At 39.4% G+C, this 13,868-nt stretch overlaps 1 pseudogene; it reads left to right on the top strand.

The window, feature by feature from the left end:
* LOC149187719 (peroxisomal membrane protein 13-like) overlaps nucleotides 1-12,606 on the top strand; it is a 54,022-nt pseudogene extending 41,416 nt beyond the window's left edge.
* The last annotated feature ends 1,262 nt before the right edge of the window (nucleotides 12,607-13,868 follow it).

Here is a 13,868-nt window from a genome sequence, read left to right as displayed (position 1 = left end):
GTACATCGACAGTGGATGTTTGAAGCATATGACAGGTGATAAAGAAAAAATTGAATCATATAGTGTTTTAGAAAAGGGAAAGAAAGTTTCTTTTTGAAATGATACCCCTGCAGTCATAAAAGGAAGAGGCACTGCTCAGTTGAAAGAAAAGGTCAAAGATGGAAATGTTTTGTATGTTGATGGCTTGAAGCATAATCTACTGAGTGTTAATCAGATGTGCGATCAAGGAACCGAGGTAATATTTCGATCAAATGGATGTAGTGTTCGTGATCTTGATACAGGAAAAAAAGTGATCAAAGGTAGAAGAACTCCAAATAATCTATACATATTTGAAGAATGACAACAACAATTCTATTTGAGCAAGGATGATGAACACTGGTTATGGCACCAGAGGTTGGGGCATCTAAGCTTTTCACAAATAAGGAAAGCATGCAAATACCAGGCAGTTCATGGTTTTCCAGATATCAAAATTCCAGACAACACAATATGCAAATCATGTCATTTTGGTAAGCAAACCAAAACTAACTTCCCTGAGAAGGAAGGATCAGCTAGCAGGCCTCTTGAGCTAGTCCATACAGATGTATGTGGTCCATTTAGGACAAGGTCACCTCGAGGAGAAGAATACTTTATATTATTCATTGACGGCTTCTCCAGGATGGTTTGGTTAGGACTTATGAAGCACAAAGACGAAGCATTCGAAAAATTCAAATCCTTCAAAGCCTTGGCTGAAAATGAATCAGATCACAAAATTAAGTGCCTCAGGTCCGACAGAGGTGGGGAGTTTACCTCAAATGAATTTTTCGATTTCTGTATAGAACATGGAATAAGAAGGGAATTCTCTATAGCTAGGACTCCTCAGCAAAATGGAGTGGTGGAAAGGATGAACAAAACAGCCCAAAAAATGGCTCGTGCTATGCTTGATGAGTTTGGAACTCTCGCAACCTTCTGGGGTGAAGCTGCATTTGCTGCGGTTGTTATTCTCAACAAAACAAATGTCCGAGTGAATAGCACTCAAACTCCTCATGAGCTTTGGTATGGTGAGACTCCTTCGGTAAAGCATTTCAAAATTTTTGGAAGCAAATGCTATATTAATAATAATGATGAACAACTTGGCAAACTTGAACCTAGAGCAGATGAAGGCATTCTCCTTGGTTATTCTCCCCACAACAAAGCATATAAGTGTTACAATAAAAGACTTGGAAGAATTGTTGACAGCATTGACGTAGTGGTTGATGAAAAAGGATACATTCCTAGGCAAGTAAATTATGAAAATATCGAAGAGGATGAAGACTACTCTCCAAATCAGACTGATGATGAAGAAGAACCTCAAGAGGCACCAGAGGAACAGATAAGGATAGAAGAGAAGTCTCCATCCAGGTATGTTCAGAAGAATCATCCAGAATCTCAAATTTTGGGGCAGAAAGAGGCAGGTATACAAACAAGAAGAACAATTGTAGAAGCCTCAACCTATTTGGCTTTGCTCTCCTCCACTGAGCCACAAAATGTAAAAGAGGCATGCAAATATGAATGCTGGGTCAAGGCAATGGATGAAGAACTTGAGTAGATCGAAAAGAAAAACACTTGGGAGTTGGTTCCTAGACCAAAAGATAAGAATGTCATAGGGACAAAATGGATCTTTAAAAATAAGTTGAATGAAAATGGAGAAGTAATCAGAAACAAGGCCAGACTTGTGTGTAAAGGGTATGCTCAACAAGAAGGAATAGACTTTGAAGAAACTTTTGCTCCCATTGCTAGACTTGAGGCCATCCAAATGTTCCTTGATCTCTCAAGCTTTCAGAAGTTCAAAGTATTTCAAATGGACTTGAAATCAGCCTTTCTGAATGGAGACTTAGAAGAAGAAGTGTACATTGAGAAACCAGATGGTTTCATTCTTGGGAATGATCCATATCTTGTATGTAGACTAAAAAAGGCTCTATATGGTCTTAAATAGGCTCCAAGAGCTTGGTACTACCGTTTGGACAAATATCTTCATCAACAAGGTTTTTCAAAAGGATCAGCAGATAGTAATCTCTATATAAAAATTGAAAATGACAAATTGCTAATACTTGTTGTGTATGTAGATGATATTATCTTTGGCAGCAATGAAGAAGCTATGAGTCAAAGCTTTGCCTTGGTGATGTAGAAAGAATTCGAAATGTCCTTGCTTGGAGAACTGACATACTTTCTTGGATCGCAAATCCAACAAAATGAAGGCGGTATCTTCTTGTCTCAAACCAAGTACCTCAAGCAGATTCTGAAGAAGTATGGCATGGAAGATTCGAAACTAGTATGTACCCCTATGGTTACAGGATGCAGTCTCAGTGCAAATGATGAATCAGCAGCAGTACAACAACCAACCTATAGATCTATGATTGGAAGTCTACTTTATTTGACAGGTACACGACCAGACATCATGCATGCAGTGGGAATAGTTGGAAGATTTCAGGCAAATCCAAAGGAAACTCATCTTCAGGCAGTGAAGAGAATTTTCAAGTATCTTCAAGGAACTCAAAACTATGGCTTATGGTATCCTAGAGATATAGATCTCACTCTTCATGCTTATATAGATGCAGATTGGGCTGGAAGCGTGGATGACAGGAAGAGCACAAGTGGTGGTGCATTCTTTATGGGTTCCATATTAGTATCTTGGTTCAACAAGAAACAAAGTTCGATTGCTTTATCTACAGCTGAAGCGGAATATGTGGCTATTGCATCTTGTTGCACTCAGCTTCTTTGGATGATGCAAACCTTGCAGGACTTTCAAATCACTTGTACACCACCTATCTCCATCTTATGTGATAATACAAGTGCAATTAGCATTTCAAAGAACCCAGTCATGCATTCAAAGACCAAGCACATACCGATCAAGTATCACTTTCTCCGGGAACAAGTATTGGAACAAAAGGTCAAATTGGAGTATGTTCCTTCTAAGGAACAAGTTGCTGATATTCTCACCAAACCACTGCCCAGGGAGACATTTGAATACCTTAGACAGAATTTGGGAGTAGTTGATGCATCATCTTGTTGTTAAAACTTGTCTGTTTCAGAGAAAAATGGGTGTACTCGAGTTGCCTGAGGAGGATCCACGTACATACGCCGGTTTGCGCAGAGACAGTCGCGTATATGGAGGCTTGATGGATATCAGTAGGGACAGGCTCTGGTTGAAGATATTCTGATATGGGTCTGACAGAGACCATCTGGCACAGGTTCAGGGGGAGCAGATAATCATCTAATAATGCATTGTTGGCATTATCTTAGAAGCTTTTGGTTCTAGTTCACAACTGTTGTTGGTTTTAGGTGGAACAGAGGCAGAGGGAGAACAGAAGGAAATCTTAGTAGTGATTGACAGATGCTGCTGCTATCAGTTATTGATGACTTTCATAAGTCTTGTTCTAGATATTTCGTCTCTATGTCATGTATCTCTTTTATGGTGTCAAGGTCATGTAACGACCTATTTTGGTTTCCCCACTATGCCTGGGATGAACATGTAATGAACTTGGTTGTCATATGTAAATTTCTGATGTATCCCCACTTGGTTGGGTGATGGATGTATGTATTGAGTCTTTTGGTGATAGGAAGGTCTTTTATGATGTATAAGTCATGGTTCTTCTTGAAGAACATCTTTTGCAGATCTTGCCTACAGTCACGGGGAGCATGGTCAGCATAGCGGGGCAGAAATTTCAGCATGTACTCAGGGGGAGCACAACCCTTTGCCCTTGATGACAAAGGGGGAGAATGACTTTGAGGATTTTGGGTTGCCATCAAGTCCAAAGGGGGAGATTGTTGGCATTATGGCACAGGTGTTGTCCTTGATGGCAACTCTCTTTGGTAACAGATCTCAGTTCAGGCTTTCAGAATGAAGGAAAAGACATATACGCAGGTTCATCTAGACGAAGATGCATATACACGCGGGTTAGACGTTTCAAAGGCGCGTATGCGTATACACGCACTTTCATGCAAGGAAAAGCGCGTATATGTTGGAGAACTTACCTTTGGTCCGTGGTAGTTAGTCCTTGGTATTTGAACCTATGGTTTTGGACCATGGTACCTCGTCAGAAGTGTTGATCCCAAGTATTGGGTCCGTGGTATTGGTTTATTATGGTTTTGGACCGTGGTATTGTGGAAGGCCTAAAACTATAAAAGAGGAAGGAGATCATGTGGCAAAAGATCATCCGAATTATTATTGAATATCTGATAAAGTGCTAGATCTGGAATACTGGTATTTGGGGTTATGGTGCAGATCTCGATCTGAATGAAGGAGAAACCTTAGCACAAAGATAAGGATAAGTTCTATTGATGGGTCATAATATTTAAGCTTGAATGATAGTATCTTTGTATGATTTTGATCTGCTATATGTGGTGCTTGCTTGATCTATAAGTCTGATAATCTGGGTTGATTAGTGTTTGAATATCTGAAAGAGCAAATTATCCTTTATAGATCTGTACGCAGGTTCAGTGAAGAGAAGACGCATATACACGCTGGTTCAGTGAAGCGAAGGTGCATATACGCAGGTTGTTCCAACAACAGAAGCGTATGTACGCAGGTTTCAGGTTATTAAAGCAGCGTATATCTTTTGAGTTATGATCTAGCTACTTCTGTTTATTACTGCAGTGTTCTGGGTTTTGATTTGGTGTGTGGTTACTGTTACTGTGATCTGGGTACAGTCGTCAGAGAAGTGTTTATTTTGATTCAGTTTTGATTTATGAAAAGGTGATTGGTTGATGCAGAAATTCTTGATGTTTGATTGATGTTATTTGTGGATCCAGTCTGAAAATTGATGAAACGTGGTCCCTGAAAGAAAGAGAAGGTTGTAGCCTTCTGTAGGCCAGCACCTACGTACTAGTATCTTGGCTAGTGCAAGAGCTAAGCAGGTTGTAGCTCCCTTCCAGGAGAAGCTGGAAAACGAGAGAGGGTTGTAGATCTCTGCAGGTTGCAGCCTGCATACTAGTAAAGGACTGCACCAACACAATTGTAAAAAGAAGTTTCTAATTAAAGAGAAGATAGAGACGAATTGCAACAGGTGGTTTTCACCCACATTGGGTTTCCACCTTATATCTTGTGTTCTTATGTGCGATTGTCTTTCTGCTCTGCTTTACTGTTTCTGGTTACTGGTTATTTGATTCTCAAACACATATTAACAATCAACATCAGAAAGATAAAGTAAATTAAAAGTTTGCATTGTATATGCGGGTTTCCTTCTGCATAGTTGCGTATATACGCAGGTTTAATTAACTGAAGTAGCGTATATCATTTGATTTTCAAAAAGGAATATTTGACTTGATAATACTGATTCACCCCCCTCCCCCCTCTCAGTATTACTTCCAACATTATTTTTATCGTGTTTCAACATAAGATAGTACAATTTAATCTTGAAATGAATGAAAAAATAGACAGAGTGGATGAATGGAGGATGTACAGTTGAATATATTTTTCATTTTTTTTGTCTTTGTGCATGTTCCTGATAACTGTGTGCACACAGAGAGCCTGGTATTACCTTACATTTTGGACCATGAATGGGGGTTGTTGGGAGGTTTCATTTTGCTAGTTGAGGGCTGCAGTAGCTCCTTATTATCATAACATGTTCTGCTAAAACCATGTTGATCATGAATTTTTTTAAAAGTTTCCATTTCTTTCTTCGGGGACTAGATTTCCATTCTCTTTTGGAGTTGGATGGAACTAAATAAGTAAAGAAGTGACTTGTTTGGAACATTTCATTGTTGGACAGAGATGGATGCTTAAAAGTTTGGATATTTCTCCAGACCATAATTGCATAGGTAGTTTTGTACCTTCTTAGCCATACCTGTACTTGTTAAACCCATGTGATCTTGTTGTACCTGAATGATGATGAACTCCTCCTTTGGAAAAGAAAGGTGCCATTTGTTTACATCCATAGCTTAAAATATCTTCATCGTTTGTTGTCCCTGCAGTTGGACCTGTTAGCTCTGCTATAATTTTCAATGTTTAAGGGTCAGCTTCAGGGCGGATGATTGGTTTGTACCAAGAAGGGTGCTTGCAGCTGTTGGTTTCCTTTGCCCCTCGTTCTCCTTTAGAACTCTATTTAATCCTGTGTTTTCTCTGAGCCCTGATTTCTCTGCTTTGTTTCCAAAATTTCTTCTTTCCCCGCGCCCTTTGTTTTTCTTTACAAACTCTGTGTAGCTTTTTTCTTTAGGCCCCGGGTGCAAAAACTTATGAGCCCGCGCTCATGTGACCCACCCCTTCATAACCTTTCACAGCCCTTTTCCCGCACATTAAACATTGTGCATCTCCCTCGACATCTGACTGTCCATCGCAGATCTGATGGTTGACGCATTGCCCGATCGTGCGACCTACGCACGCGATAACCCGCGGGGGCAGTGGTTTTGGGCTGCTGCACGTCACGAATTTGTTGGATCGCACCTTAATGTACGTAAATGCTCGACGCTGTAAGGTGGTGTGGGGAAACCGCCCGCCGCGCAAAACCGCCGTCCTGTATGATTCCCCCAGCCGTTAACCTGTGTGCGCCTTCCGATAGCGATCACCGTCAGATCTGCTGCGTCCAGATCTGACGACCCCAGTTATCCTCGCCTGTCCGCCTCCTGGTAGCTCCTCCCGACTTATCGCAGCCATTCATCCTTGCGATCTGACAGCCCATATTCGACCCTCGCTTCTCTTGATAGCTCCTTCTAGCGCGATCCCTGCCGTCCGATTGTTTAATCCAACGGCTGAGATTTATCCTCAGCCTACTCATTCTTCCGCCATGAAACCTTAACTCCCGATTTCTCTCTGTTGCTCGAGGAAGGATGAAGCCTTCAGCTACCCTATACCTACATAATAATATCTCAGCAATTACATTTAAAGAGTTGCATGGCTGAGGACAAAAATGATCGCCTCGAGTAGTTTAAAGCATTGAATAGTTATGGGTTTCATTCATTTTTCACTTCATCTGCCCGAGAAGGATCACAGAATTCCAGAGAAAGGCCGATTTGTTCATTAAAGCAGGCAGAGTGTAGCAGAGGCCGATTTATGTTTGTAAATGTGGTTGGTGGTCCATTAAGACACCTCCACGCATAGCATAGCAGATATATTTTGTAACCAACCTCAATATATGCTGAGAAGAGAGAATGTAATAGGTTGATGAGTGTTATTTTGCTGTAAGGTTCAACTTCTGGAGATTGTAACTACTGTGATACCTGTAGCGTCTTGTCTTCATTTTAAGCTAATGCAAGCTTCTTTTGCTATTAATTGCTCACTGTCCACTTCTTCTTCTTGTTCCAGGCTGTGCCTATTTTGCATTTGTTCATTGTGCTATTAATGTTTAGCATTAAAGGGGCTATCATCCCACCTCTATGTTAGGATTTAGCATGTATCATTGAATTTGTGTGCAGGTTTCTGTTGTTTTAATGCCAGAGAGATGTCATCCTGTCTTTGTATTAGAAAACAGATTTACAAACCTTTTAACTGGTTGTAGTCGGCCATCACAGGGTCCTGTGCATCTGCTGGTGTGGTCAGTCTTCTCCATGATCACCTTATCCTCAAAATGTGAGTAATTGGTGGTTAAAAGCCTTGTAGTCTGGGGGTGTTCACCCATGTCTAGGGTCAAGCACAATAGAAGTGGTTATCTGGCTTGAATATGCATTATTTGTTTCATTCATCCACCAATTTATCCAACATTTTGTTGAGTTTGTAATGTTCCCAAGCATCTCTGATATACAACCTAGGAGAGTTTCTTGGGGTGATAACATTAATTGGTGCCGTTGTTGGGGAGAGGAGATTGAAGCTCAGCTTCCCTGGGAGAACGACATAGTTCTAGATTTTGATGATAGACAAGGTCTGGACACATATTTTGGTTGTAATCATCTATCTAGCGACTCCATTGATGGAAGACCATCCTTTGGCGACTCCACATTTCAGTTCTGTTGCAGTTGCTGAGGCATGTTCGGAGATATCTTTAGAAAACCAGCAACTGACCAGTGCCTGATCCTGAGAAGACCATTAAGCAGAAGAAGTACTTTGCAGAAGGGAGCATCAAGGTCAGGTAAGCCTTAGAGAATTTTTATGTATCTCTACCAGTGTAGAAATACCTTCAGAGATTCATATAGCTCCTTAGTCATTCATTTCCCTTTTGAATTCCAGTTCAAAGAAAAAAGCACCATGATGTCCATCGTATTCCTCTATCTCCATTATCCTTTTCATTGATTCATTTCACTCAATCCACCAATATCCCTTTCGTACAACTCAGTCATGGCAGGCTAGCAAGCCCTCACAAATATAGAACGAATAGTTGCTGCTAGGTATGGAACCCTGGTCTTGCCTACCACTTTGAATGCCATGCCTACAGGAGATTATCAAGAATTTATGCCTAAATTTACTGGTGCAAAAGGAGTAACAACTGAAGATCATTTAGAAGCCTTTTATAGCTATGCTGATAACCTGGATATCAATGAAGAGGATGTCTGGATGAGGGTTTTTGTTCAAAGCCTAGGTGGGGAAGCTAGAAAATGGTTTAGAGAATTACCCCTATGTCTATTTCAGACATTGAGGCCCTAGATGATGTGTTCTTAAAGCACTGGGGGAATAATAAAGATCTACTCTTTTATCATGATGAATTTGGCAACTTGCAGAGAGAAGATGGTGAGCCACTTTCTAAATTTAACATTAGATTCAATCATATGTACAACAGAATGCCAACTGAAATAAGACCTACCCCTGCTTCTGCTATGCTCACTTATGCTAATGCTTTCGATTCTCAGTTCTGCCTAATGTTAAGAGAAAGAAGATGTACTTTTTTGGCTGATATGCAAGCTGTAGCCTTTGAAGTAGAACCAAATATTATTGCTGCAGAGAGACTTGAAGGTGATGTTGAAGGGAGAAGACAGGGAGGAAAGTCCTCATCATCCTCAGAGTCTGAGATTGATGAATTAGCTAGGATGATTAAGTTCTTGGCCTCTGAAGTTTCCAAATTAAAGGCTGAGCAGCATTTTGAAGAAGCAGGAGCTCATTGTTCCATTTCTTTTCCAACTCCAAATCCATGTAGAGGAACAAATGAGCATTTGCAGATTATGCAAAGAAATAAAGTTACAAATGAAGATAAAGGGGTCAAGACCCTTTTGCAGAATATAGTCATGGAAGAAGTGCAGCATGAGGAGGAGGTCCATGGTTTGGAAGGTGTTCTTTTGCTAACCAGAGCTGCCTATGAGAAAGCAATATCCAAAGGCACTGCTCAACAATTTGTTGTAGCTGCAGAACAACAAGTTGATCAACAACAATAGTCAGCAGCAGGTTCTACCAGCCTCCAGGAATCTGTGCTTGAAGCCAGCTCAACTTCAATTGATTATGGAGATCTACAAATGCACCAGCCCACTTTTGTCCCCAGCCCAGTGATCAGTAAGGGAGAAGAAAGCTCCCCATCATCTTATGTTTCTCTATCTGATCAAATAACAATCCCTCAAAGTCACCCCTTGAACACTGAGGCAGGAAATAACTTAATGCTCAAGGCTGAGATTGATCACCTCAGTTTTGATTTTCTGAAGCCTGCTCAGGTGGCCTCTACATAGACTGAAGAGGTAGTTTATCAGATGACATAGGAAAAAGATGCACAGTCTTGGAACTCCTCCTTGGATGAGGATTATTCAAACAAAGATTCAAGAGCAGATGAGGTCTCTGTGTCCTCCGCACATGAAAACGTTGTTACACCATTCGTATTTATTGTGTAGACCACAAAAGACAAAAACAGGGACACAACAGCCATGATCATTCAACAGGTGTACAAAGGCTCCTCTAAAGAAGATCCAAGAAAGAAAATACACAAAGGGGAAATGAAATTTGATCAATATCTACCTCTTAAGCTCAAATATCCTAAATTGTTTGAGGTAGATGATCAAATCAATCCTGCTTTGCAGCTCTATGATGATGGGGCTGAGAGCAGGAGAAGAAATTTTGAGGGCCTATTAATTGGCCAATTTTTGAGTAATTGTGTTTATTGTAAGCTTTTTCTTTTACAGGTTTTAGTGTAGACCTAGTTTGACTCCATGCCCAATGGATACTAGGAAATGTTTTTAAAGCTGGTTTTGTATGAAGGTAATGTCTACAGGTTCTTGAGACCACACAGGGAGGATCTCATTCCCCAGAAGGAGCCAATGTTAGCTCTGTTATAATTTTCAGTGTTTAAGGGTCAACTTCAGGGTGGATGATTGGTTTGTACCGAGAAGGGTACTCGCAGCTGTTAGTTTCCTTTTCCCCTCATTCTCCTTTAGAACTCTGTTTAATCCTTTGTTTTCTTTGAGCCTCGATTTCTCTTCTTTGTTTCCAAAATTTCTTCTTTCCCCACGCCCTTTGTTTTTCTTTACAAACTTTGTATAGCTCCTTTCTTTAGGCCCCGGGCGCAAAAACTTATGAGCCCACGCTCATGTGACCCGCCCCTCCATAACCTTTCACAGCCCTTTTCCCCGCACATTAAACATTGTGCATCTCCCTCGACATCTGTCTGTCCATCGCAGATCTGACGATTGACGCATCCCCCGATCACGCGACCTGTGCACGCGATAACCCGCAGGGGCAGTGGTTTTGGACTGCCACGCATCGTGAATTTGTTGGATCGCACCTTCATGTACATAAACCGCCCGACGCCGTAAGGCAGTGTAGGGAAATCGCCCACCGCGCAAAATCGTTGTCTTGTACGATTCCCCCGGCCATTAACCTGTGTGCGCCTTTCGATAACGATCACCGTCGGATTTGTTGCGTCCAGATCTGATGGCCCCCATTATCCTTGCCTGTCCGCCTCCCAGTAGCTCCTCCCCATTGATCACAGCCATTCATCCTTGCGATCCGACAACCCATATTCAACCCTCGCTTCTCCTGATAATTCCTTCTAGCGCGATCCCCACCATCTGATTGTTTAATCCAATGGCTGAGATTTATCCCCGGCCTACTCATTCTTCTGCCATGAAACCTTAACTCCAGACTGCTCTCTGCTACCCGAGGAAGGACGAAGCCTTCAGCTACCTTGTACCTACATAATAATATCTCAGCAACTGCATTTGAAGAGCTGCATGGCTGAGGAAAAAAAGGACTGCCTCAAACAGTTTAAAGCATTGAATAGTTATGGGTTTCATTCATTTTTCACTTCATATGCCCGAGAAGGATCACAGAACGCCAGAGAAATGCTGATTTGTTCATTAAAGTAGGCAGAGTGCAGCAGACGCCGATTTCTGATTATAAATGTAGTTGGTGGTCCATTAAGACACCTCCACGCATAGCATAGCAGAGATATTTGTAACCAACCTCAATATATACTGAGAAGAGAGAATGTAATAGGTTGATGAGTGTTATTTTGCTGTAAGGTTCAACTTCTGGAGATTGTAACTGCTGTGATAGCTGTAGCGTCTAGTCTTCATTTTCAGCTAATGCAAGCTTCTTTTGTTGTTAATTGCTCACTGTCCACTTCTTCTTCTTGTTTCAGGCTGTGCCTATTTTGCATTTGTTCATGTGTTGTTAATGTTTAGCATTAGAGGGGCTATCATCCCACCTCTGTGTTAGGATTTAGCATGTATCATTGAATTTGTGTGCAGGTTTCTATTGTTTTAATGCCAGAGAGCTGTCATCCTGTTTGTGTATTAGAAAATAGATTTATAGACCTTTTAACTGGTTGCAGCCGACCATCACAGGGTCTTGTGCATCTGCTGGTGTGGTCAGTCTTCTCCATGATCACCTTATCCTCAAACTGTGAGTAATTGGTGGTTAAAATCCTTGTAGTCTGGGGGTGTTCACCCATGTCTGGGGTCAAGCACAGTAGAAGTGGTTATCTGGCTTGAATATGCAGTATTTGTTTCATTCATCCACCAATTTATCCAACATTTTGTTGAGTTTGTAATGTTCCCAAGCATCTTTGATATACAACCTAGGAGAGTTTCTTGGGGTGATAACAAGACCTAGCTACACACATGGTTTATATGATTAATCTATTAAATGATAATTATGGTCTCTTGCCTTCAAAAGAATTCACACTTAAATGTATTTAGTAAATGCCACATTATTGGGATTATTTTGGCAATGTACATAGTGACAAAATGAGTGTAGCTGGATTGTATAACACGTTCACTTTAACTTGAACTTGAGAAGGATGCAAAGCTTCCTTGAATATTATGAAGGTTTTGACATGGGATGAACATCACAATTTTATACGTTTTGACCTTTCTATCTTGTCTTAAATATTTTGAAAGAAAAGATGCATGGTTTTATGATATTTTTTGGTCGAATTTACATCCTTATTGATCAAAACACTAAAGCATTCCATTTTTATTATGACTTCCCTTCTCTAAGTGAAACTTGCACATAACCATGTTCATTTTCACAGATTTCATCTGTTTCTCACTGTATGTATCAATTTGACCATTGGTTTCTGGTTTGTTCTTTTCTATTCTACCATGCTCTAGAGTTGTTTGACCAAAATAGTGTATTATATAGGGAACTTGCTCATTTTGTGTTGAGGTTACTTGACATTTAGACAAAATGAAGGGGCCTATCCAAGTTTGAACTTAAAGAAATAGTTGGTCAAGGCCCTGAAAACTACCATATTGAAGAACCTAAAGAGGCAACTGGTTGGTTGGGAAAATGTATGAGAAGGTTAAGTTGGAAGGTTGTAGTAATCAATTGTAGGTTTTTCTTCATGCAGATTTACTCAAGTGAAAATTTTAGGGGCTAATATTTGTAGGTGGGCTAATTTTCTATACTTTTTCTTAAAAAAATATTCGTCAATTTCCATTTTTTCTAAAAATAATTCGCCCAACTTTTATAATATAAATTATTTTACCTTAAAAATCACAAAGATCTTATATAGACTAAAATAATATATATATATATATATATATATATATATATATATATATATATATATATATATATATATATATATATAGATATATATATATATATCATCAAACATTTTACAAATTTCCTATTAAAGACTAGTAAGATTCGCCAAAGTTTCTAAATTTTAAGATAAACTTCTATTGATAAAATTTCCTTGAATATAAGTTATATTTTTTCTTGCTTTTTTTTGTGGCTCAAATATGCTTCTTGTATGATTATGTTCACAAATACAGTGTGCAAGGAATTGTAATTGTAATTTTTAAGTATGAACTGAATTAGGGCACCACAGGTGTGCACAAGGGGTGTGTAGTAGATTCAATTTTTAAGTGAAGTTTTTTTATCATGGCACCTAGCATTATAAGTGCACTATATTCTCTAAATAATAAGTGATTGGATAATAGCTTATGAACTAATGGCAGAAATGTCCTCAGACACGTAATTTTATTAATAAGAAAAACAATTACATCTGTAATTTTGCGAGAGTTTATACCCGAACGACAAAACACTCTTGCAATGAGCTATTTATAAGCTCAATTTCCTAACTACCTCTAATTATGGATCACTTATTAATTAACAAGTGTCCACTTACAATAAAAGCTATTCAAACAAGTTACTAACAATTCTCCTAAATTAGAGCCTGAAATACAACACATTTGTAGAGTCATATCTTGTTACAACAATATACTAATTCCAAATGTTTCCATTAAAAATTAAATATTCTAGATTAATAATTATTAATTTAATATCTTAAATTAATAATTATTTTATTCCAACTTTAAAACCTATGATAATATTTTATTTTGGATCATCTAACATTCCCCCCTGTGATCCAAAGATACATTACAACAGATACCAAGTTCATCCATGAACTTAGTAAATTTTATTCTACCAAGAGGTTTCGTGAAAATGTTAGAGATCTGATCTTCTGAAGGACAATAAACTGGCTTGAGGACATCTTTGGCAATGAGAGATCTGATATGATGATACTTGGTGTCCACATGCTTTGTCTTTGAATGAAAAA

The sequence above is a fragment of the Pinus tabuliformis genome, chromosome 3_1, assembly GCF_031772625.1.
Source record: "Pinus tabuliformis cultivar Carrire ecotype Pingquan chromosome 3_1, CPIR1, whole genome shotgun sequence".
NCBI classification, from domain to species: domain Eukaryota; kingdom Viridiplantae; phylum Streptophyta; class Pinopsida; order Pinales; family Pinaceae; genus Pinus; species Pinus tabuliformis.
Note: the sequence above shows the minus strand (reverse complement) of the source record. Positions and strands in the feature narration are given on the sequence as shown.